We start from the raw sequence: 26203 nt of genomic DNA on the forward strand, positions 1-26203 counted from the left end.
AATAAGTATGAGCAGTAGCAACGGCACCAGAAAAGTGCTTTGCCCAGGACAGTAAACAAGCAGTAGTAACGCAGCAGTAGTAACGCAGTAAAACAGTAAACAAGCAGCGATAGCTGTATTTAAGAACAAGGCCTAGGGATCATACTTTCACTAGTGGACACTCTCAACATTGATCACATAACAGAATAGATAAATGCATACTCTACACTCTCTTGTTGGATGATGAACTCCATTGCGTAGGATTACACGAACCCTCAATGCCGGAGTTAACAAGCTCCACAATTCAATGTTCATATTTAAATAACCTTAGAGTGCATGAAAGATCAACACGACTAAACCAAGTACTAACATAGCATGCACACTGTCACCTTCACACTATGTAGGAGGAATAGATCACATCAATACCATCATAGCAATAGTTAACTTCATAATCTACAAGAGATCATAATCATAGCCTACGCCAAGTACTAACACAGATGCACACACTGTCACCATTACACCGTGCAGGAGGAATAAACTACTTTAATAACATCACTAGAGTAGCACATAGATATATTGTGATACAAAACACATTGCAATCATAAAGAGATATAAATAAGCACTTCACTATGCCATTCATAACAGTGAATAAGTATTCTGTGAAATATAGCCTAAGAGACCCACACGGTGCACACACTGTCACCTTTACACACGTGGGACAAGGAGTCTCCGGAGATCACATAAGTAAAATTCACTTGACTAGCATAACGACATCTAGATTACAAGCATCATCATATGAATCTCAATCATGTAAGGCAGCTCATGAGATTATTGTATTGAAGTACATAGGAGAGAGATGAACCAGATAGCTACCGGTATAGCCCCGAGCCTCGATGGAGAACTACTCCCTCCTCATGGGAGGCAGCAGCGGTGATGAAGATGGCGGTGGTGTCGATGGAGAAGCCTTCCGGGGGCACTTCCCCGTCCCGGCGGCGTGCCGGAACAGAGACTCCTGTCCCCCAGATCACACCGTGGCTTAGGGTTTGGAAGGTTTCTCGTACCGTGGCTTTTTCGTATCGAGGTTTTAGGTCCAGGGGCTTTTTATAGGCGAAGAGGCGGCGTCAGGAGGTCGAAGGGGCGACCACACTATAGGGGGGCGTGGGCCCCCCCTTGGCCACGCCGGCCTAGGGTTTGGTGGGCCTGTGCCCCCTCTCTGGGGGTTCTCGTGTGTTCTGGATGCTTCCGGGCAAAATAGGAACCTGGGTGTTGATTTCGTCCAATTCCGAGAATATTTCGTTACTAGGATTTCTGAAACCAAAAACAGCAGAAAACAGGAACTGGCACTTCGGCATCTTGTTAATAGGTTAGTTCCGGAAAACGCATAATAATGACATAAAGTGTGCATAAAACATGTAGATATCATCAATAATGTGGCATGGAACATAAGAAATTATCGATACGTCGGAGACGTATCAGCATCCCCAAGCTTAGTTCCTGCTCGTCCCGAGCAGGTAAACGATAAACAAAGATAATTTCTGGAGTGACATGCCATCATAATCTTGATCATACTATTGTAAAGCATATGTAATGAATGCAGCGATCAAAACAATGGTAAATGACATGAGTAAACAAATGAATCATATAGCAAAGACTTTTCATGAATAGTACTTCAAGACAAGCATCAATAAGTCTTGCATAAGAGTTAACTCATAAAGCACTAATTTCACAGTAGAGACATTGAAGCAACACAATGGAAGATTAAGTTTCAGCGGTTGCTTTCAACTTGTAACATGTATATCTTATGGATAATTGTCAATGCAAAGCAATATAACAAGTGCAATATGCAAGTATGTAGGAATCAATGCACAGTTCACACAAGTGTTTGCTTCTTGAGGTGGAGAGAAATAGGTGAACTGACTCAACAATAAAAGTAAAAGAATGGTCCTTCAAAGAGGAAAACATCGATTGCTATATTTGTGCTAGAGCTTTGATTTTGAAAACAAGAAACAATTTTGTCAACGGTAGTAATAAAGCATATGTATCATGTAAATTATATCTTACAAGTTGCAAGCCTCATGCATAGTATACTAATAGTGCCCGCACCTTGTCCTAATTAGCTTGGACTACCGGGATTATCGCAATGCACATGTTTTAACCAAGTGTCACAAAGGGGTACCTCTATGCCGCCTGTACAAAGGTCTAAGGAGAAAGCTCGCATTGGATTTCTCGCTATTGATTATTCTCAACTTAGACATCCATACCGGGACAACATAGACAACAGATAATGGACTCCTCTTTTATGCATAAGCATGTAACAACAATTAATTTTCTCATATGAGATTGAGGATATTGTCCAAAACTGAAACTTCCACCATGGATCATGGCTTTAGTTAGCGGCCCAATGTTCTTCTCTAACAATATGCACGCTCTAACCATAAGGTGGTAGATCTCCCTTACTTCAGACAAGATGAACATGCATAGCAACTCACATGATATTCAACAAAGAGTAGTTGATGGCGTCCCCAGGAACATGGTTATCGCACAACAAGCAACTTAATAAGAGATAAAGTGCATAAGTACATATTCAATACCACAATAGTTTTTAAGCTATTTGTCCCATGAGCTATATATTGTAAAGGTGAAGAATGGAAATTTAAAGGTAGCACTCAAGCAATTTACTCTGGAATGGCGGAGAAATACCATGTAGTAGGTAGGTATGGTGGACACAAATGGCATAGTGGTTGGCTCAAGTATTTTGGATGCATGAGAAGTATTCCCTCTCGATACAAGGTTTAGGCTAGCAAGGCTATTTGAAACAAACACAAGGATGAACCGGTGCAGCAAAACTCACATAAAAGACATATTGTAAACATTATAAGACTCTACACCATCTTCCTTGTTGTTCAAACTCAATACTAGAAATTATCTAGACCTTAGAGAGACCAAATATGCAAACCAAATTTTAGCATGCTCTATGTATTTCTTCATTAATAGGTGCAAATTATATGATGCAAGAGCTTAAACATGAGCACAACAATTGCCAAGTATCACATTATCCAAGACATTTTAGCAATTACTACATGTATCATTTTCCAATTCCAACCATATAACAATTAACGAAGCAGTTTCAACCTTCGCCATGAACATTAAAATCTAAGAACACATGTGTTCACACGAACCAGCGGAGCGTGTCTCTCTCCCACACAAGCATTTATTCAAACAAAAACAAAAAACAAGAAACATACAGACGCTCCAAGTAAAGTACATAAGATGTGACCGAATAAAAATATAGTTTCAGGGGAGGAACCTGATAATTTGTCGATGAAGAAGGGGATGCCTTGGGCATCCCCAAGCTTAGATGCTTGAGTCTTATTGAAATATGCAGGGATGAACCACCGGGGCATCCCCAAGCTTAGAGCTTTCACTCTTCTTGATCATATTGTATCATCCTCCTCTCTTGACCCTTGAAAACTTCCTCCACACCAAACTCGAAACAAACTCGTTAGAGGGTTAGTGCATAATCAAAAATTCACATGTTCAGAGGTGACACAATCATTCTTAACACTTCTGGACATTGCTCAAAGCTACTGGAAGTCAATGGAACAAAGAAATCCATCTCACATAGCAAATGAGGCAATGCGAAATAAAAGGCAGAATCTGTCAAAACAGAACAGTCCATAAAGACGAATTTTATTGAGGCACCAGACTTGCTCAAATGAAAATGCTCAAATTGAATGAAAGTTGCGTACATATCTGAGGATCCCTCACGTAAATTGGCATAATTTTCTGAGTTACCTACAGAGAATTTTGCCCAGATTCGTGACAGCAAAGAAATCTGTTTCTGCGCAGTAATCCAAATCTAGTATCAACCTTGCTATCAAAGACTTTACTTGGCACAACAAAACACAAAACTAAGATAAGGAGAGGTTGCTACAGTAGTAACAACTTCCAAGACTCAAATATAAAACAAAATACTGTAGCAAAATAAACACATGGGTTATCTCCCAAGAAGTTCTTTCTTTATAGCCATTAAGATGGGCTCAGCAGTTTTAATGATGCACTCATAAGAAATAGTATTTGAGGCAAAAGAGAGCATCAAGAAGCAAATTCAAAACACATTTAAGCCTAACATGCTTCCTATGAAAAGGAATCTTGTAAATAAACAAGTTCATGAAGAGCAAAGTAACAAGCATAGGAAGATAGAACAAGTGTAGCTTCAAAAATTTCAGCACATAGAGAGGTGTTTTAGTAACATGAAAATTTCTACAACCATATTTTCCTCTCTCATAATAACTTTCAGTAGCATCATGAGCAAACTCAACAATATAACTATCACATAAAGCATTCTTATTATGAGTCTCATGCATAAAATTATTACTCTCCACATAAGCATAATCAATTTTATTAGTAATAGTGGGAGCAAATTCAACCAAGTAGCTATCATCAAATATAGGAGGCATATTATAATCATAATCAAATTTATCTTCCATAGCAGGTGGTACTAAAAGACTACTATCATTATAATCATCATAAATAGGAGGCAAAGTATCATCAAAGTAAATTTCCTCCTCAATGCCCGGGGGACTAAAAATATCATGCTCATCAAAACCAGCTTCCCCAAGCTTAGAATTTTCCATAGCATTAGCAACAATAGTGTTCAAAGCATTCATATTAATAACATTCCCATTAGCATGCATATAAAGTTCCATGGGTTTTTTAATTCTCTCTTCAAACACATCATGTCCTAATTCAAGATAAAGTTCATAAAGATCTCTCATATTTTTGTTGTTTTCCATTATGCCTAACTAGTGTAAACAAGAAACAAAAAGATGCAATTGCAGGATCTAAAGGAAATAGCTTCGAGCACAAACACAATGGCGCCAGAAAAGTACTGTTACCTGGAACCAAAGTATGAGTGCCTTTTACCTTTCCTCCCCGGCAACGGCGCCAGAAAATACTTGTTGCTGTCCAGGACTAGCGCGTAGTTGACGAGGGAGGAAATGGTGTAGCTTTCCTTCGTTCCCCGGCAACGGCGCCAGAAAATAGCTTGATGTCAACGCCCCCTCCTTTTCCTGTAGACAGTGTTGGGCCTCCAAGAGCAGAGGTTTGTAGATTAGCAACAAGTTTTCCCTTAAGTGGATCACCCAAGGTTTATCGAACTCAGGGAGGAAGAGGTCAAAGATATCCCTCTCATGCAACCATGCAACCACAAAGCAAGAAGTCTCTTGTGTCCCCAACACACCTAATAGGTGCACTAGTTCGGCGAAGAGATAGTGAAATACAGGTGGTATGAATAAGTATGAGCAGTAGCAACGGCACCAGAAAAGTGCTTTGCCCAGGACAGTAAACAAGCAGTAGTAACGCAGCAGTAGTAACGCAGTAAAACAGTAAACAAGCAGCGATAGCAGTATTTAGGAACAAGGCCTAGGGATCATACTTTCACTAGTGGACACTTTCAACATTGATCACATAACAGAATAGATAAATGCATACTCTACACTCTCTTGTTGGATGATGAACACCATTGCGTAGGATTACACGAACCCTCAATGCCGGAGTTAACAAGCTCCACAATTCAATGTTCATATTTAAATAACCTTAGAGTGCATGAAAGATCAACACGACTAAACCAAGTACTAACATAGCATGCACACTGTCACCTTCACACTATGTAGGAGGAATAGATCACATCAATACCATCATAGCAATAGTTAACTTCATAATCTACAAGAGATCATAATCATAGCCTACGCCAAGTACTAACACGGATGCACACACTGTCACCATTACACCGTGCAGGAGGAATAAACTACTTTAATAACATCACTAGAGTAGCACATAGATAGATTGTGATACAAAACACATTGCAATCATAAAGAGATATAAATAAGCACTTCACTATGCCATTCATAACAGTGAATAAGTATTCTGTGAAATATAGCCTAAGAGACCCACACGGTGCACACACTGTCACCTTTACACACGTGGGACAAGGAGTCTCCGGAGATCACATAAGTAAAATTCACTTGACTAGCATAACGACATCTAGATTACAAGCATCATCATATGAATCTCAATCATGTAAGGCAGCTCATGAGATTATTGTATTGAAGTACATAGGAGAGAGATGAACCACATAGCTACCGGTACAGCCCCGAGCCTCGATGGAGAACTACTCCCTCCTCATGGGAGGCAGCAGCGGTGATGAAGATGGTGGTGGTGTCGATGGAGAAGCCTTCCGGGGGCACTTCCCCGTCCCGGCGGCGTGCCGGAACAGAGACTCATGTCCCCCAGATCTTGGCTTCGCGATGGTGGCGGCTCTGGAAGGTTTCTCGTACCGTGGCTTTTTCGTATCGAGGTTTTAGGTCCAGGGGCTTTTTACAGGCGAAGAGGCGGCGTCAGGAGGTCGAAGGGGCGACCACACTATAGGGGGGCGCAGGCCCCCCCTTGGCCGCGCCGGCCTAGGATTTGGTGGGCCTGTGCCCCCTCTCTGGCGGTTCTCGTGTGTTCTGGATGCTTCCGGGAAAAATAGGAACCTGGGCGTTGATTTCGTCCAATTCCGAGAATATTTTGTTACTAGGATTTCTGAAACCAAAAACAGCAGAAAACAGGAACTGGCACTTCGGCATCTTGTTAATAGGTTAGTTCCGGAAAACGCATAATAATGACATAAAGTGTGCATAAAACATGTAGATATCATCAATAATGTGGCATGGAACATAAGAAATTATCGATACGTCGGAGACGTATCAGTCCCCGATGTCAGCCTCCCCGTACAAGAAACATGTGATATCTTGATTATTTTGCAGACAATAAACATTGTATTTCGCTCTGAGCTATTGCAAACGGATAAATTAAATCTTTATTTTTACATGAACAAACTTATATGTTGAATCTCCTTGTTTTTTTGTCTTTGCGAAGCATAGGACTTTCCTGTTTTTTTTAGAAAATTCGGAACTTTCCTGTTTTGGAGTGGGCTGAAATTGTACGAGTCAAAAGGCCAAGCAGGATAGTTCGAAGGCCCAGATGTCCAGATGCATCCCAATTGAAATCTTTCTTCTTGGATTTTTTTCACCCCTGATTTCTAGCTACTTCATTTTTCTTTTGGTTCTGTGCCGCCTTGGAAACGTTGAGACCGCTGCTGCAAAATGGGACCCGCATGTCATCCTCTACGTACAATAAAATTTCTTTTCTTGGATTTTTTTTGGCTCCTGATATTTGGTCACTTGCCTTTTTCTTTCGATCCCGTGCAGCCTCTCAAACGGTGATACCGCTGCTGCTAAATGGGACCCGCATGTCATCCTCTATGTACAATCAAGTTTCTTTTCTTGAATTATATTTGGCTCCTGATATTTGGTCACTTGCCTTTTTCTTTCGATCTCATGCCACGTTTAAAACGTTGAGGAACCTGCAGGATCATGGGACCCGCATGTCATCCTCTATGTACTATAAAACTTTCTTTTCTTGAATTATTTTTGGCTCCTTATATTTGGTCACTTGCCTTTTTCTTTCGATCTCATGCCACGTTTGAAACGTTGAGGAACCTGCTGGCTCATGGTTCCCGCATGTCATCCTCTACGAACAATAAAAGTTTCCTTTCTTGGAGTTATTTTTGACCCCTAATTTCTGGCTATTTGCCTTTTTCTTTTGATCTCCTGCCCCCTTTGAAACGATGAGGACGTTGTTGGCAGGTCGATCCCACATGTCATCCTCTGTGAACAATAAAAGTTTCCTTTGATGGATTTATTTTGAACCCCTAATTAATTTCGGGATATTTCCTTTTTTTTTCTTTGATCCCCTGCCGCCTTGGAATCGTTGAGGATGCTGCTGCCTCATGGGTCCCGCATGTCATCCTCTCAGAACAGTAAATGTTTTTTTCTTGGATTTTGTTTACCAAATGATTTTTGGCTAATTTTTCTTTCGATCTCCTGCCGCCTTTAAAACGTTGAGGACACTGCTGGCTCACGGGTCCCACATGTCAGCCTCTATGAACAATAAACGCTGAGGATGCTGTTGCCTCATGGGTCCCGCATGTCATCCTCTTAGAACGAAAATGTTTCTTTTCTTGGATTTTGTACCAACATATTTTTGGTTTATTTTTTCTTTCCATCCCCTGCCGCCTTTAAAACGTTGACGACGCTGCTGGCTCATGGGTCCCCGATGTCAGCCTCCGCGTACAAGAAACATATGATATCTTGATTATTTTGCAGACAATAAACAGTGTATTGCGCTCTGAGCTATTTCAAACGCAAAATTAAATCTTTATTTTTACATAAACAAACTTATATGTTGAATCTCCTTGTTTTGTGTTTTTGCGAAGCATAGGACTTTCCTGTTTTTTTTAGAAAAATCTAAACTTTTCTGTTTTGGAGTGGGCTGAAATTGTACGAGTCAAAAGGCCCAGCAGGATAGTTCGAAGGCCCAGATGTCTAGATGCAGCCCAATTGAAATCTTTCTTTTCTAGGATTTTTTTTACCCCCTGATTTCTGGCTACTTCATTTTTCTTTTGGTGCTGTGCCGCCTTGGAAATGTTGAGACCGCTGCTGCAAAATGGGACCCGCATGTCATCCTCTATGTACAATAAAATTTCTTTTCTTGGATTATTTTTGGCTCCTGATATTTGGTCACTTGCCTTTTTCTTTCAATCTCATGCCGACTTTGAAACGTTGAGGAAGCTGCTGGCTCATGGGTCCCGCATGTCATCCTCTATGAACAATAAAAGTTTCCTTTGTTGGATTTATTTTTTACCCCTAATTTCTGGTTATTTGCCTTTTTCTTTTGATCCCCTGCCCCCTTTGAAACCATGACGACGCAGCTGGCAGGTCGGTCCCACATGTCATCCTCTATGAACAATAAAGGTTTCCTTTGATAGATTTATTTTTTACCCTAATTAATTTCTGGCTATTTCCTATTTTTATTTTGATCCCTGCCGCCTTGGAATAGTTGAGGATCTTCTGCCTCATGGGTCCCGCATGTCATCCTCTCAGAAAGGTAAAAGTTTCATTTCTTGGATTTTGTTTACCAACTGATTTTTGGCTTTTTTTTTGTTTCGATCTCCTGCCGCCTTTAAAACGTTGACGACGCTGCTGGCTCATGGGTCCCCAATGTCAGCCTCCCCGTACTGCAAATCCTCTTTATGCAAAGGTTGTATTTCTAGCTAGATAGCTAAGGTGGATTCGAATCTGCCGTTGTTCAGGCAGCTCAGGTAAGCCTTCTTGCACTGATTAATGGAACTAGTGTATAGCAAGGTCAAGACATGTGGCTTGGTGTAATGAATCTATTTGAATCATGTTGTGGATTCAATCTGATAGTTCTCTAACAGGTCAGCCAAAATAGAAATTAAGTTTTTTTCTAAAACGGAAATTCAAATCAAGATGAACACAAACATTAGTTATCATAATAGCTGATCATACATACATACTTCCTAAGAGCAAAAGCTTGCCAGAGTTTTACCACCCATACAATTAATTAGCAGTTCAGATAAGATAACCTTATATAAGTATAACTACAAATGCATTTGCTAAGGGCTCATGGGACAATAGAACTAGACAACCGCAAACTTGATGACCAGCATGTCACAGTGGCATCGAAAGATCTTGACCTTCAACTTTGATCCAATGCGAAGTTTGGCACCGTCAATGAACTTTTTCCACACAGAAGTAACAGCCAAGCGGCCATCTCGTGGACCGACGGAGTACCGTCCCTCCACGGTGAGACCTTCACTCTCCATGACGAGGGAAATCTTGCCCCTTCGGCCAGCATTGAGATCCTTGGCGATACTTTTAGGCAATTTCTGATTCAAAGCAAGAGATACCAACAAAAATTAGTCAATGGCACCAATGCACTGAAGACTGAACCATGTGAGACTTTGAGCAGAGAAGACATCAAGATAAGAGCAGTTATGCTGTCATATACTCACGAACATAGCCTTCAGATGCGTCCTGGTCACCACACGGGTGGCCACGGCAATGAGCTGAGACCTCGGTGATCCGGGTGGGGCAGGTGCAGGAGCCTGGGCTGGTACATGAGCTGGTGCGATGCAGAGACTGCTGGGTAGGTGCAATAAACGGTGCCTCTAGAGGAACCGGTGCTGATGCGAGGAAGGCTTGTTGGGCAGGTGCGAGAAACGGTGCAGCTAGAGGAACCGGTCTTGATGCGAGAGCTGCTGGGCAGGTGTAGTATATGGGGCCTCTACACGAACCAATGCGATGTAGGGGCCTGCTGGGTAGATGCAATAAACGGTGCTGGTACAGAACCGGTGCGATGCGAGAGAGTGGGAAGCCGGTGCCGGTGCTGGTGTGGGTGCCCTTTGTGACATCCGCTCCTGTTCCATCAGGGGATCTGCAGCTTTGATCATGTTAAACCCAGCAAGCTAGAACAGAGGGAATGGTTTAGAATAACTGCTCAGAATGCAGTAATCAAAGGATATGAGTACAAAAAAGTTACATATTATATATTTGGAAGTGTCTCCAACTCTGTAAGCAGTTACGTATATCTGCCCGTTTGAGTTTCTGATGCTCAGCTCGTCGCCCTTCTTCAGACCGTAGTCAAAAGCCAACTTTCTCCAATCATGTCCATACAAATATGTGATGGTCTGCGTCTTGTAGACATACACCTCATAGACCGTGTAGGTGTTCATCAATTTGCCATTGCCATGCATAGTGAAAGACCCTTCATGCGGACACATCTGGTTAATCATTGGACAACGTTCACAAGGTACAGTCTGCAGGTGAAAATTGATACTAATGTAAGAAGCAGGAAGACTAAAAACAAGACTTTACTATATGCCAATTCATGCTAAACCACTGAGAATACATACCTGTAACTCTGTGAAGGAGTTATTAGAAAGGTAGATAGAGCCATAGGAGGTGTTATATGCGGGGTATGTACATGGGCCCGCCATATACCCGCAAGCTCGGCATCGGGATGGTGAAGGAAACATGGGAGGTACTACTAGTGCGTAGCGCTGAATGTAAGTGGAAGAATTAGGTTGTGTAAAGTGCATAGTTCAGAGCAATGCAAATGTTGACAAGCGAGTGCATAACACTATGTTACAAACTGAACAGTCAAAATTTAGTGTATGATGAATATAAGCATGCTAATTTGGCGTTTCCGAATTCCAAGAAGCAGTAGACAGAGCCGGTGATAATATCAAAAATAAATCATGGCATGTATATGTGGCTTAAGAAAATATACCCGAACCCTTGGATGGTTACGGCCCGGCTGGTCCTTGGACTTGAGCTTATATAAGCATCCGGAAGGTGGGGCTGACAGTAACTTGGTGGCAGCCTCTGCAGATGCCTCATCAGCAGCAGTTGCAATCCTTTTGACCAATGAAGGCTTAGCAGTTTCAGTCTGCATATGAAAATTGATGAGCAACAAACATCAGCAGTGATATATAAAATGAATCTATGAGACACTGATGCATATAGTGCTGGATGTAAGTGGAAGAATAGGGTTGTGTGTGTTTCTGAACTATTGGTAAGCATAATTAGACAAAGCCGGCAATAAACAGACAAATCAAATCATGTATGAGGATTAAGAAAATATACCTGCTTAAAAAGGATACCACCCAGCTGGCCCGTGGCCTTGTGCTTGAGGAGGTTTTCAGAAGATGGTGGCGGCACCATCATCTTCACAGCAGCCTCATCAGGATCATTTTTTATCCATTTGAGTAGAGGCACAAAAGCTTCATCCTGCATATGAATAGCAACAGAACTCATCATTGATATTTAATAAATCTATGAGATGGACTGATGCAAAACGTGCGGGATGTAAGTGGAAGAATAGGGTTGTGCATAGACAACAGTTGACAACAATGCAAATGATTACAAAAGAAGCCAACGGAACTCAACAGTTTATATACTGGATGAGACAGACTGAAAAGTGAAAAATTAGTGTATGATGATTGTAAGCAAATGCAGTGTTTCTGAACTTTTGGTAAGCATTAGGCAAAGCCAACAGTAATTAAACAGATAATAATAAAATCATGTATGTGGATTAAGAAAATATACCAGATTCATTAAAAGGTCACCACCCAGCTGGCCCATGGCCTTGTGCTTGTAGAGGTTTTCGGATGATGGTGCCGGCACCATCGTCCTCACAGCAGCCTCATCAGCCTCATTTTGCATCCACTTGAGTAAAGGCGCAGCAGTTTCAGCCTGCATAAGAATGGGAACAGATCTCAGCAGTGATATTGAATGACTACGAGACACCGATGCATATAGTCTTGGATGTAAGTGGAAGGGTATGGCTGTGTATGGACAACAGTTCACAACAATGCAAGGGTGTGTTCGGTTCTGAAACAGCGTGGAATGGAATGGAATGGTTCCATTTCAGAGGAATGGAATGGTTACATTTTTTCGGTTGGGAAAAATGGAGAGCGGAACAGATCAAGGTTAAACTAATCATTTGCCTCAAAATTATAATTAGCAATTGCAAATGACATTTAATCTCAAAATCGTAATTAACAGCGCCTAATGGTGCTCTTTTAATCTAAAAATCGTAATTAACATCATTTTTTGTTGGGTTAGGGGAACTGGAGAGTAGATGAACATTACTGTATGATGATTGTAAGCAAACGAATTTGGTGTTTCTAAACTTTTGGCTTCGAGATCTTATGGGCTTCAACTATAGCCTACCCCAACTTGTTTGGGACTGAAAGGCTTGGTTGTTGTTGTTGTAAACTTTTGGCAAGCATTAGAAAAAACCGACAATAAACAGACAAATATCAAGGCATGTTTTGTGGATTAAGAAAATATACCATATTCATTAAAAGATCACCATCCAGCGGGCGCGTGGCCTTGTGCTTGTAGAGGCATTTAGAAGATGGGGGCGGTATCAACATACTGGCAGCATGATCAGCCGCAGTTTTGATCTTCCTTTTGAGTAAAGGCCCTAAAGTTTCAGTCTGCATATGAATAGCAAAACAAAAGGCAGACCTCAGCAGTGATATTGAATTACTGTATGAGATAGACTGATGCATATAGTGGATGCTCTTAGCCTTTTGCACCATGAACACTAGCTATGGACAGACAAAAAAAACTACTCCAGTTGACTCAGCTTTTTCTAGATACCTCCATCCCAAAGCTTAAGGCTTATTTATTTTTAAGAAATCAAAACAAGTAAAGTTTGACCAAAATTTTAGAACATTCTATCAACAAATATAATATTGTGTAGATACTGTAGGAAAATATATTTCACAACCTATTTAATGATATTAGTTTTGTATTTTGCATGTTAATGATTTTTGGTAAAAGCTTAGTCAAACATGGTATAGTTTGACTTTCTAAAAATAATATAATCCCTAAGCTTTGGGATGGAGGTAGTAGTATCTAGAGCTAAAAACACATCTAGATACATCCGTATCTACAGATAGTTGAGTCAATTAATTTGGATCTGAGGGAGTATCAGATTCAGACTACATCATGGTAAGTTGGTTAAAAAAATTACCCCTCGGCGGTCCCTGCCCAGCTCGGCGATGGCATTTCGCTTCTTGTCCTGCAGATCGGGCCATGCTCCTGCAGCAGGTGGGGCGCTATTCTCGTTCCCCATAGCCTCGGCCACGGAACCCGGAGGTACCAACCTGATACAGAGAATATAGAGCATGGTGTCACGGAGGCTTTATGCACAAACAAGCGAAGACATGTGCTACTTTAAGCATCTTCCAGAACAGAAGCAGATTGAGGATGCGGACAGACATAGTGGATAAGCAAACGGAGTACCCGCTTTGCGGGGGCTGGGACGCAGCTCGGGCTCGCCCAAGCGCCCACATGCGTGGTGGCCTTACGCTCCATTACCCCCCCACCACCATCGAGGTATTTCCTTTCCTGTACAAGCTGACAAAAGATACATTGAGGATCTGCAGAAACTACAAAGGTTGCAAATGTCGACAAATAAAGGAAGAACACCCCAATCCAAGCAAAGGTAGCCCCCGCCCCCCACCCCCATCAACCACTCCCAGCGCGAGGGTGACCAGAAAGACACCCCTTCGCCCAGAATAGGAAATAGTAGATGCGCAAGATATCGAGGTGAGGAAAAAAGAACCGATCTCGAGAAAGGAAAGAGCATTACTAGCACTACCTAATCCGCTTGGTCTAGATGCAGCTTGCCCCTCCAAGCTGGATGCCTGGATGGTGGAGGCGAAAGGAGGGGATCGAGCTAGCGGCTTGCATCCATCGGCTGTCGGCACTCGATCGGGAGAGACAAAGGGGGCTACATAAAGGGGAGGGGTAACATATTTTATTACACAGTGAACTTACTGATGTGACTAGTCATTACATGTCTCACTGAAACTGGGGCCCATAGTGTGGTACCCCAAATTCACTTCAACCTGCACGGCGGGACGCATTGGCGCGTCAAGAAAACCCCCGAATTGTAGCGGGGAAATGAAACATTTCACAAAAAATCGAAATTCAAGCACACTGCCACACGCCAAGCACGCGGGCTGTTCCTTCCTCTTCCTCGGTTCCTCCTCCCCTATCCGAAAAAACCCCAAATCCCAAGCTCAAACAACAACAAAAAAACCAAATCCCCTGGCCGCCATGCATGTCCTCGTTAACCCGCTGGAGATCGTTCCCGGACGAGGCGGACCCCCCGCCCTGAGATCCCGAGTTCGTCCGTTCCGTCCACCTCGAGGCACTGCGTGCTGTCTCGCAGCGGTGGCTTGAGGGCGCTGCAGAGGAAGTTCCGCCGGAAAGTGCACATGGCAACCGTGCAAGCTCACCGGCGTGCTGTATCCCGAGAGGAACTGGTCAAAGCTTTGCTATTCACAAAAAAAAAGCGGGCCAAGATCTAGTCAAAGCTTCGTCGATGGCTTGCCGCGAGAGGCTTGGAGTCCAGAGTCAATAAACTAGCTGCTGGAGGACTTGGGCGGTTTACACCGATTCATATTAACTGACTCAAGTTTGTTAGTCTAGTTAACAAATGCATCTAGATACATCCATATCTAGACAAAATTGAGTCAATTAATATGAATCAGAGGGGAGTGCCTGAAAGTGTTTCATGCTACCAATTAATGCGCTGGCAGGATCGTTGTAGAAGTAATTGTGCTACTACTCATACGATGAACTGATTGTGTGGGTGTCAAATTTTGCAACGCGATCATCCACTGAATGCTTAATTATAGTTCTAGCGCCAAAGGCGTACAAATCATAACAAATATAGTACATACTACAGCACCAGAACATAAGAGTACGAATCATAAAGTAGCTCAACATTTTGCATTAGGGCTAGGTGGTCCTGAGACTACCGGGACGCCCCTGATGGTCTCCGGGCGTGCATCCGCTTCAACGCAAAGCTGTGTACTCGGTCCACGGCCTCCTTCTGTAGGCTGGATAATCTCAGGTGCAGGACCTCCGTCTATGAAAGGCTCGTCATCAGTACCATCCACAGGTGCATCAGGGCTGGGTGGTATTGAGACTACCCGGACGCCACTGATGATCTCTGGGCGTGCATCCACTTCAACGCAAAGCTGTGTACTCGGTCCACGGCCTCCTTCTGTAGGCTGGATAATCTCAGGTGCAGGACCTTCGTCTATGAAAGGCCCGTCATCAGTACCATCCACAGGTGCATCAAACTGAGATTCATCTTCAAATCTTCCATCAAACTGAGAGACCTCTTCAACTCTATGCTTCTGCAATTAGTACATCAACAGATTAGACAAACATCTAAGGGATGCAACCTGAACAAATGCCGTTTTACATATTTACCTTCTCATCTGGCACAACACATGTCCCAGAGCTGAAACCCGGTTCCTGAAGCAAGCGCTTTTTCTCTCCTTCCCGTCCATCCATCTGCAACAAGTTAAATTTGAGTACAGAACTTGCACATCAATGCAAACTATTGATCGAAACAGCGGCAGCATCAATATAAATAATTAACTACATATGCCAGCACACATACAGTGTGAGCAAGATCTGCTTCTCCCGCTGAAGGATCATTATGTGGTTCACCATGATAAACCCACCTAACATATGTGCGGTCCATCCCAAAAATGTGTAAATGATCTTCCACTACATGGTGAGGCCTCTTCTCACCATTCATACATGTGCAGCGCGGGCAATACACGTCCAGGTCGTGACCATCATGAGCTCTAATAAACCCCATAAAGGGTTGAACACCATTTATATATGAAGGGGAACATAAGTGTCCATGCAGTATCCAAGTTCTGTCCATCTGTTTAATTATGAGATACAATGGTTGGTGATTAATTTAAGGCGAAGTAGGAAATGTATATCCATCGAGTACAAAACTATACCAGTAAATGATTATGCATTTCAGCAATCATGTCGAGTACAAAACAAAAAATGCCCATCGACATTTTAGCAAACAGATCGTGTACAAATCTCTGCCATGGCATTTCAGCAAATTAACGGATCGAGTGCAGAACTGACTCTATATGCCCACGCAAATGAACAAATTGATCGAGGACAAATCGAGCGGAAAACTATAAATTGCCAATTAGTTCGAGCATACTGACGATTTTTTTTAGCAGTGATAACCCACAAGTATAGGGGATCGCAGCAGTCTTCGCGGGTAGTATAACCCAATTTATTGATTCGACACAAGGGGAGACAAAGAACACTTGGAAGCCTTAACAGCGGAGTTGTCAATTCAGCTGTACCTGGAAACAGACTTGCTCGCAAGAGTTTATCAGTAGTAACAGTTTTATAACAGTAGCAGTAGTGAAATAACAGCAGCAGAGTAACAAAGACAACAGTAGTGATTTTAGTAAACAGCAGGATTAAAATACTGTAGGCACGGGGACGGATGACGGGCGTTGCATGGATGAGAGAAACTCATGTAACAATCATAGCAGGGCATTTGCAGATAATAATAAAACGGTGTCCAAGTACAAAGCAATTAATAGGCATGTGTTCCAATTATAGTCGTACGTGCTCGCAATGAGAAACTTGCACAACATCTTTTGTCCTACCAGCCGGTGGCAGCCGGGCCTCAAGGGAAACTACTGGATATTAAGGTACTCCTTTTAATAGAGTATCGGAGCAAAGCATTAACACTCCGTGAACACATGTGATCCTCACGTCACTACCATCCCCTCCGGTTGTCCCGATTCTTGTCACTTCGGGGCCATTGGTTCCGGACAACGACATGTGTATACAACTTGCAGGTAAGACCATAAACAATGAATATCATGATGAAACAATAACATGTTCAGATCTGAGATCATGGCACTCAGGCCCTAGTGACAAGCATTAAGCATAACAAGTTGCAACAATATCATCTAAGTACCAATTACGGACACTAGGCACTATGCCCTAACAATCTTATGCTATTACATGACCAATCTCATCCAATCCCTACCATCCCCTTCGGCCTACAGCGGGGGAATTACTCACACATGGATGGGGGAAGCATGGCTGGTTGATGGAGAGGCGTTGGCGGTGATGATGGCGATGATCTCCTCCAATTCCCCGTCCCGGCGGAGTGCCAGAACGGAGACTTCTGGCTCCCGCGACGGAGTTTCGCGATGTGGCGGCGTTCTGGAGGCTTTCTGGCGACTTTGACTTCTCCCCGTGCGTTTTTAGGTCGAAGGCAATATATAGTCCGAAGGAGGGCGTCGGAGGCCGGCCGAGGGGGCCACACCATAGGGCCGCGCGGCCCCCCCTAGGCCGCGCCGCCTTATGGTGTGGGGCCCTCGGGCCTCCACCTTACTTGTCCTTCTGGCTCCGTCAGTATTCTGGGAAAATAGGGCCTTCTGCATAAATTCCGAGGATTTTCCCGAAAGTTGGATTTCTGCACAAAAACGAGACACCAGAACAGTTCTACTGAAAACAGCGTTAGTCCGTGTTAGTTGTATCCAAAATACACAAATTAGAGGCAAAACAATAGCAAAAGTGTTCGGGAAAGTAGATACGTTTTGGACGTATCAACTCCCCCAAGCTTAGCTTATTGCTTGTCCTCAAGCAATTCAGTTAACAACTGAGCGATAAAAGAACTTTCACGAACACATTTGCTCATATGATGTATATATTCTCATGCTATGGCTAATACTTAAGCAGTTCATAATGAGATGCATACAAATAAGATCATCTAACAGCTATGTCAATCATGAAGAGGTACCAACAATTAATAATAAGCATCATGAATCATGTATATGAGCAAGATTGCAATGTTCATAAGAGAATATGATAAAGTGGTATCTCGCTTGCCCGTAATTGATCGGCAAAACATAAATGCCCAGGCACCTCTGGAGTTCATAGAAAGACTAGAAGTAGTGATTGTCAAAGATAAAAGCATCAAAGTTATACCACAATCAATCATATTTTGAGATAAGCATATTATACTAAGAATGACAGTCATGCTCTCAAGATAGTGCTCAAAGAAATAATGGAGACACAACATAAAAGTAAAAGATTGACCCTTCGCAGAGGGAAGCAGGGATTAACATGCGCTAGAGCTTTTCATTTTTGAAATCAGGAGTAAAATTATTTTGAGAGGTGTTTGTTGTTGTCAACGAATGGTAATGGGCACACTAACTACCTCGCCAACCGGACTCCTAAGAGCGGCTCCCATGAATTATTTGCATATTTATGTGGCACTCCTTCCAACCTTTCTTACACAAACCATGGCTAACCGAATCCTCGGGTGCCTGCCAACAATCTCATACCATGAAGGAGTGCCTTTTTATTTTAGTTTTATTATGATGATGACACTCCCCCCAACCTTTGCTTACACAAGCCATGGCTAACCGAATCCTTCGGGTGCCGTCCAACAATCACAAACCATGGAGGAGTGTCTATTTAAGTTAATTAATTTGGGACTGGGAATCCCGTTGCCAGCTCTTTTTGCAAAATTATTGGATAAGCGGATGTGCCACTAGTCCATATGAGAGTCCGTCAAAAGTAAATGACAAGGTTGAAAGCTAAACACCACATACTTCCTCATGAGCTATGAAACATAAACACAAATTGAGAAGCATTTTGAAGGTTTTAAAGGTAGCGCATGAGAATTTACTTGGAATGGTTTGAAATGCCATGCATAGGTATTTATGGTGGACACTTTGGAACAACTTGGTTTTCAGGTGTTTGGAAGCACGAGCAGCGTTCCCGCTCAGTACAAGTGAAGGCTAGCAAAAGACTAGGGAGCGACAAATCAAGAGAGCAAAGAATCGTCATAATCATGCTTGCGGCAAAATAAATTAACGGAGGCATAAAAGTGATACAAGAACTCTGAAGCAATATAAATCATCGAGGCTTAATTGACTTAGGTTCAGTCATATGCATGCGTGAGCATGTGCCAAGTCGATATAAATGAATTATTCAGAGGAGGATACCACAATGCCATACTTACTTATGAATAAAACAATGCAAGCAAACATCCATGACATGCTACTCATATTAATAAATTGGAGCTAAACATGAGAGATCATAAACTACTAGACTTTCTCAAATAACATATACCTCACATGAACCAACTAAGCATGCTCACATGGATGAGTATATGTAAAAAATGAGAACAAATAGAGTTCATACCAGCCTCTCACCACAATCCAATTGTCGTAGATCGTCATTATTGCCTTTCACTTGTGTAGCTTGGATAATATGAAATGAAAACCACGCTCCAGCCACCGAAGACCATTGAACTCATAATGAACTTTACAAACCGAAGAAGAACAGCAAATATTTTTGGTGTTTTTAAATTAGAAACAAGAACAAAAGGAAACAAGCAAACAAAGCAAAATCTTTTTGGATTTTCTTATAGCAAACTAGCAATAGCAAATAAAGCGAAACAAATGCAAGAAACCAAAGCAAACAAATGATGAAGAGAAACAACAGAAATATTTTTGGTCTTTTTGTGTTTTGGGAAAGAAACAAAGCAAAAACAAGAAATGGCAAACTAGAAAACTCACATAAACACAAAGCAGCAGAAATTCATCAAACTTGACAGCAGTACAGTACTCGATTTTTAATAAATTCTTCCACTGCTCAAATCGAAAAGTTTTCAACTAATGAAAGTTAGATAACAACCTGGGGAACATGCACAAAAATTGGATTCGCAAAATACCGTTCTGGCTATTTTTGAGAATTTTTACGGTAACAGTCCAGAATCTGTTTTCAGGCAGCACTTCCCCAAATATCATCTTCCTCTCATTAGAAAACCACTCAAACAAACAAAACAAGTATATACAAGTATCCAGCAATCATAATATGCAAAGAATGAGTGATGCCGGTATACCTCCCCCCAAGCTTAGGCTTTTGGCCTAAGTGGAGTTCAACCCCAACGAGGGTCGCTGTTCCTCGCCGGTGGATAATTCATGGCGTAGTCATAGTAAAGTTCCTGTGCAGAAGAAAAGCGTGAAGGCTCCACATGCCCAACATGTTGATGCGAGGAACTTGCTGCATCGGACGATGAGTCGAGGTGTTCCTCAGCCTCCTCCGTGTTGTCTCTTGCATGATGGCCTCCTCCCTCTATGTGTGCATCCAGTGCACCTTCTGTGACCGACCAATCCTCCCTGGAATCAAGGTTAGACAGAACAGGCGCAGGCAATCTTACTAGTTTCTCAGTTTTCTTAGTTATTCTCCAGACTTTCTTATAAAATGTCATCTTGTAAAACAGGTTACCCAAGTTGGAGGAATCAGAAACAAATTCATGTTTAATCATAGAGGCTATGTCAAGTTTTTCTATGGAAAGTGGAATATCGAGATGATGAGGTTCTACATTATGAAAAGCTAGTAAATGAGAGGCGATGAGACCTCCACAAATTCCACCTTTCTCACGGTTAGTAGCAAGTCTAAAAGCTATCAATGCCCCCAAATTATAAGTCCTACTACTTTGCAGTGCCGCAGCTAGAAAAGCTAAATCCGGGATAGATAGTTTACCACCAATCCTTCTAGCAAGAACGCATTTAGTAATGAAATAAGCAAAGTAGCGGATAGCCGGGAGCTGAATTCTAGTGATTTTACCACTATCCTCTGAGAAACTCCTTCCATAGCAAATCATCTTGAAGAGGCTTAAGAGTTCTTGCGGCGATCCCCTTATCTTCTCGCATGATCCCCATTGCGGTACTCTAATTGCTGCACAAAAATCTCTGAATGGCAAGTTGACAGCTTTATTATAAATTTTATACTGAACCGTGGGGTTAGATCTCGACCAATTGAACTTAAAGTCCTGCACAACAGACATAGTTAGTTTTGCATATTGGCTTGGTTCTCCTTCAACAAAATCACTCAGCCCTGCACGAGAAATTAAACTTTGAACATCTTCCAATATTCCTGCGCTTCTCATGAAATCCGCACACGGGTAGTAAGAGGGGTATACTCCCTCTTCACGGTTCACTCTCATGATTTGTTGGACCTCCAATTCTTGTTGGTTAAGTTGATATCTATTCCACTCCATTTTCTGAAATTTTCAACAAACAATATAAAATTTGATTTGGTGACATATAATCAAGGGGAACTACTATAGGAACTTGCTAGAGTGCTAATCATGCATCAAAACTAGTTTATACAACTTAGAACAAGCATGCAAGCTCACTAAACATGTTACCTACAACAGCAAAATATTCAAGATATACTCAACCAAACAAAATTCTACTTGGATAGGCGGAGGAGTCACATACCGGAGAGCAAATGTGCCAAATTTCAGACAGAAATCTGGGCTGAGCAAAGAGATCGAAAAATCCTGAGCTCTTGAGCAAAAACGCGAGTGAGAGAAAGCTGGTTCGAGTTTTTTCGGGAGAGAGAAGATGCTGGAGAAAGAGATGAAGTAGTGGGGCAAGGAGGGGCCCACACCACAGGGTGGCGCGCCCCCCTCCTTGGCCGCGCCAGCAGGTGGTGTGGCACCCTGGGGTGCCCCACAGGTCATCCTCTGGTGCTCCCAGGTGCCTCTTCGAAAAATAGGACCAACGGTATAATTTTTGTGAATTTTTGAAAACTTTGAAAAATGCACATTTCTGGGTATTAAGTTTATTATTACTGGCCAGGAAATTTTTTGAAAACTCTAATTAAGTAAGGAACTTTTTAAATCAAAAGTGCTACAGCAAATAAGACAAGTGGAGGAAGAAAGAGATGTTGTTTACCTCCTCTATGCATATAAAAGGTATTCGTTAACAAGGTTGATCAAGTCTTGCCACCGAATAATTTTTACATAACATAAGAAGAAATAAACCTCAAATCAATCGTGTTACCTTGAATTGTATTGATATTGATCCAATCATAAGATTTTGATAACCTTCTTTAGGCTCATATATAGGACAATCGATAGTTCCAACTTTGATAGTTCTCACATTAGAAATAGTATTGACTCCACATACTTTATCAATCTTCTTGGGGAAATAAACAGTATGCTCCTTATCATCAACATTGAAAGTAACCTTTCCTTTATTGCAATCAATAACAGCCCCTGCGGTGTTAAGAAAAGGTCTCCCAAGAATAATAGACATATTATCATCTTCAGGCATTTCCAACACAACAAAATCAGTTAATATCAAGCAGTTTGTAGTAACTTGAACAGGAACATCCTCACATATACCAACAGGAATAGCAGTAGATTTATCAGCCATTTGCAAAGATATATCAGTAGGTATCAACTTATCTAAGTAAAGTCTCTTATAAAGAGAAAAAGGCATAACACTAACACCGGCTCCCAAGTCACATGGAGCAGTTTTAACATAATTATTCTTGATAGAACAAGGAATAGTAGGTATACCTGGGTCGCCCAACTTCTTTGGAACCTTGCCATTGAAAGAGTAATTAGCAAGCATAGTGGAAATCTCCTCATTGGGGATTTTCCTTTTGTTAGTAACAATATCTTTCATATACTTTGAATAAGGAGGCAATTTAATAGCATCAGTCAAAGGGATTTGCAAGAATAAAGGTTTCATCCAATCGCAAAATTTATTATAGTGTTCTTCTTCCTTTGATTTTAGTTTCTTAGCAGGAAAAGGCATTTGCTTTTGCACCCAAGGTTCTCTTTCATTACCATGCTTCTTAGCAATAAAATCTTCTTTAGTATACTTTTTATTTTTAGCATGCTTTTCAGGTTCATCTTCTACCTCTTCTTTATCAGAAGCATCATTCTTATCATTATCATTATCATTATCATGTTCATTACCACTTTTAGTTTCAGCATCGGAAATAGAAATACTATTAGGATCATTAACAGGTTCAGAGGATTCTACAACATTTTTATGTTTCTTCTTCTTTTTCTTCTTAGAAGGAGCACTAGGTTCAATGCGTTGAGAATCTTGTTCAATTCTTTTGGGGTGCCCTTCAGGATATAGAGGATCCTGGGTAGAGACACCACCTCTAGTTGTTACTTCATAAGCATGTTTCTCTTTAGAATTATTATTTAGCAAGTCATTTTGCACTTTAGTGAGTTGATCAATTTGAGTTTGAATCATTTGAAAATGTTTAACAAGCACCTTAACATCATTGGAGGTTCTCTCCACAATATCATGCAAATTGCTAATAGCTTGAGAATTTTCCATTAGATGATTTTCTACTCTCATATTAAAATTTTCTTGCTTAACAATATAATTATCAAACTCATCTAAGCATTGCGCTGGAGGTTTTGAATAAGGAATATCTTCCCTAGTAAAGCGTTGAAGGGAGTTTACCTCAATCATGGGTGAAGGGGGAATTATCTCACATATATCTTCTATGGGAGGTAGATTCTTCACATCTTCGGATTTAATACCTTTCTCCTTGAGAGACTTCTTAGCTTCCCGCATATCATCGTCATTCAATTCAATTAAACCCCTCTTCTTCAATATTGGCGTTGGAGTTGGTTCAGGTGTTTCCCAATCATCATGATTCCGGCTTATTCTAGCCAATAAATCTTCAGCTTCGTCTGGAGTTCTTTTCCTGAAAACACAACCAGCACAACTATCCAAATATGCTCTAGATTCAATGGTTAGTCCACTATAAAATATATCAAGTAGATCATTCTTTTCCAAATCATGTCCAGGTCTAGCTCTGATAAGAGAACAAAATCTTGCCCATGCCGCAGGCAATTTCTCTTCATCTCCCTGATCAAATCTGTAAATTCTCTGTAAAGCAGCATGTTGAGCACTAGCAGGAAAGTATTTTCGAAAGAAAACATCACGCAAATCAGATGGACTTTTAATAGAACCAGGAGGAAAATTATTATACCAAGTTTTAGCGTCATCCTTTAATGAGAAAGGAAAAAATTTAGCGACAAAGTAAGTACGCATCTTGACATCATCAGAAAACAAGCTACTCATAGAAGAAAGTTCAATCATGTGTTCTACAGCACTTTCTTTTTCAGTACCACAAAAGGGTGTTTTCTCTACAATAGCTATATGAGATAGATCAAGAGAAAAATCATAATCTTTATCCTTAATGCATATAGGAGATGTGGCAAATTCAGGATCAGGAGATAGCTTATGTTTAACAGTATATTGTGCGAGAAACTTTTTAATTTTACTTGCATCAGTAATAGAATTGCATTTATCAATAAAATCATCATTAAGCTCCACATAATCTTCATCAGGATCATCACTAGAATAATCAAGTTCAGGTGAACTAACAGGTGTAGTGGCATTTTCATTAGGAGTTTCAGCATTTTCAATTTGTCTAGACCTAGCAATTGTAGCATCTAGAAAAGATCCCAATGAACCACTATCATCAAGCACAGCAGAAACATTATCAATATTATGAGAGTTTTCAGATTCAGCAGACGTACCAGCTTGTGGCGGTGAAACAAGTTGACTTATCACAGATGGTGAATCAAGTGTAGCAGAGGTACTCAGAGTTGTACCTTTTCGTGTAGTGGATGGTAATATGGCGACTTTAGAATCGCGAGTTTTACCCATGATGGAGAATTTGTAGCGAACAATATCAATCCAAGTGAACTTCCAAATAAAGCTATGCTCCCCGGCAACGGCGCCAGAAAACGGTCTTGATAACCCACAAGTATAGGGGATCGCAGCAGTCTTCGCGGGTAGTATAACCCAATTTATTGATTCGACACAAGGGGAGACAAAGAACACTTGGAAGCCTTAACAGCGGAGTTGTCAATTCAGCTGTACCTGGAAACAGACTTGCTCGCAAGAGTTTATCAGTAGTAACAGTTTTATAACAGTAGCAGTAGTGAAATAACAGCAGCAGAGTAACAAAGACAGCAGTAGTGATTTTAGTAAACAGCAGGATTAAAATACTGTAGGCACGGGGACGGATGACGGGCGTTGCATGGATGAGAGAAACTCATGTAACAATCATAGCAGGGCATTTGCAGATAATAATAAAACGGTGTCCAAGTACAAAGCAATCAATAGGCATGTGTTCCAATTATAGTCGTACGTGCTCGCAATGAGAAACTTGCACAACATCTTTTGTCCTACCAGCCGGTGGCAGCCGGGCCTCAAGGGAAACTACTGTATATTAAGGTACTCCTTTTAATAGAGTACCGGAGCAAAGCATTAACACTCCGTGAACACATGTGATCCTCACGTCACTACCATCCCCTCCGGTTGTCCCGATTCTTGTCACTTCGGGGCCATTGGTTCCGGACAACGACATGTGTATACAACTTGCAGGTAAGACCATAAACAATGAATATCATGATGAAACAATAACATGTTCAGATCTGAGATCATGGCACTCGGGCCCTAGTGACAAGCATTAAGCATAACAAGTTGCAACAATATCATCTAAGTACCAATTACGGACACTAGGCACTATGCCCTAACAATCTTATGCTATTACATGACCAATCTCATCCAATCCCTACCATCCCCTTCGGCCTACAGCGGGGGAATTACTCACACATGGATGGGGGAAGCATGGCTGGTTGATGGAGAGGCGTTGGCGGTGATGATGGCGATGATCTCCTCCAATTCCCCGTCCCGGCGGAGTGCCAGAACGGAGACTTCTGGCTCCCGCGACGGAGTTTCGCGATGTGGCGGCGTTCTGGAGGCTTTCTGGCGACTTCGACTTCTCCCCGTGCGTTTTTAGGTCGAAGGCAATATATAGTCCGAAGGAGGGCGTCGGAGGCCGGCCGAGGGGGCCACACCATAGGGCCGCGCGAGCCCCCCCTAGGCCGCGCCGCCTTATGGTGTGGGGCCCTCGGGCCTCCACCTTACTTGTCCTTCTGGCTCCGTCAGTATTCTGGGAAAATAGGGCCTTCTGCATAAATTCCGAGGATTTTCCCGAAAGTTGGATTTCTGCACAAAAACGAGACACCAGAACAGTTCTGCTGAAAATAGCGTTAGTCCGTGTTAGTTGTATCCAAAATACAC

General features: G+C 41.8%; 1 protein-coding gene across 1 annotated transcript in view; it reads right to left on the minus strand.

The window, feature by feature from the left end:
• Positions 1 to 26203, minus strand: part of LOC139835461 (uncharacterized) — an 88037-nt gene that overhangs the window by 32560 nt on the left and 29274 nt on the right. The gene's annotated exons all lie outside the window — the stretch shown is intronic.

The sequence above is a fragment of the Lolium perenne genome, chromosome 2 (assembly GCF_019359855.2).
Source record: "Lolium perenne isolate Kyuss_39 chromosome 2, Kyuss_2.0, whole genome shotgun sequence".
Classification (NCBI taxonomy): Eukaryota; Viridiplantae; Streptophyta; class Magnoliopsida; order Poales; family Poaceae; genus Lolium; species Lolium perenne.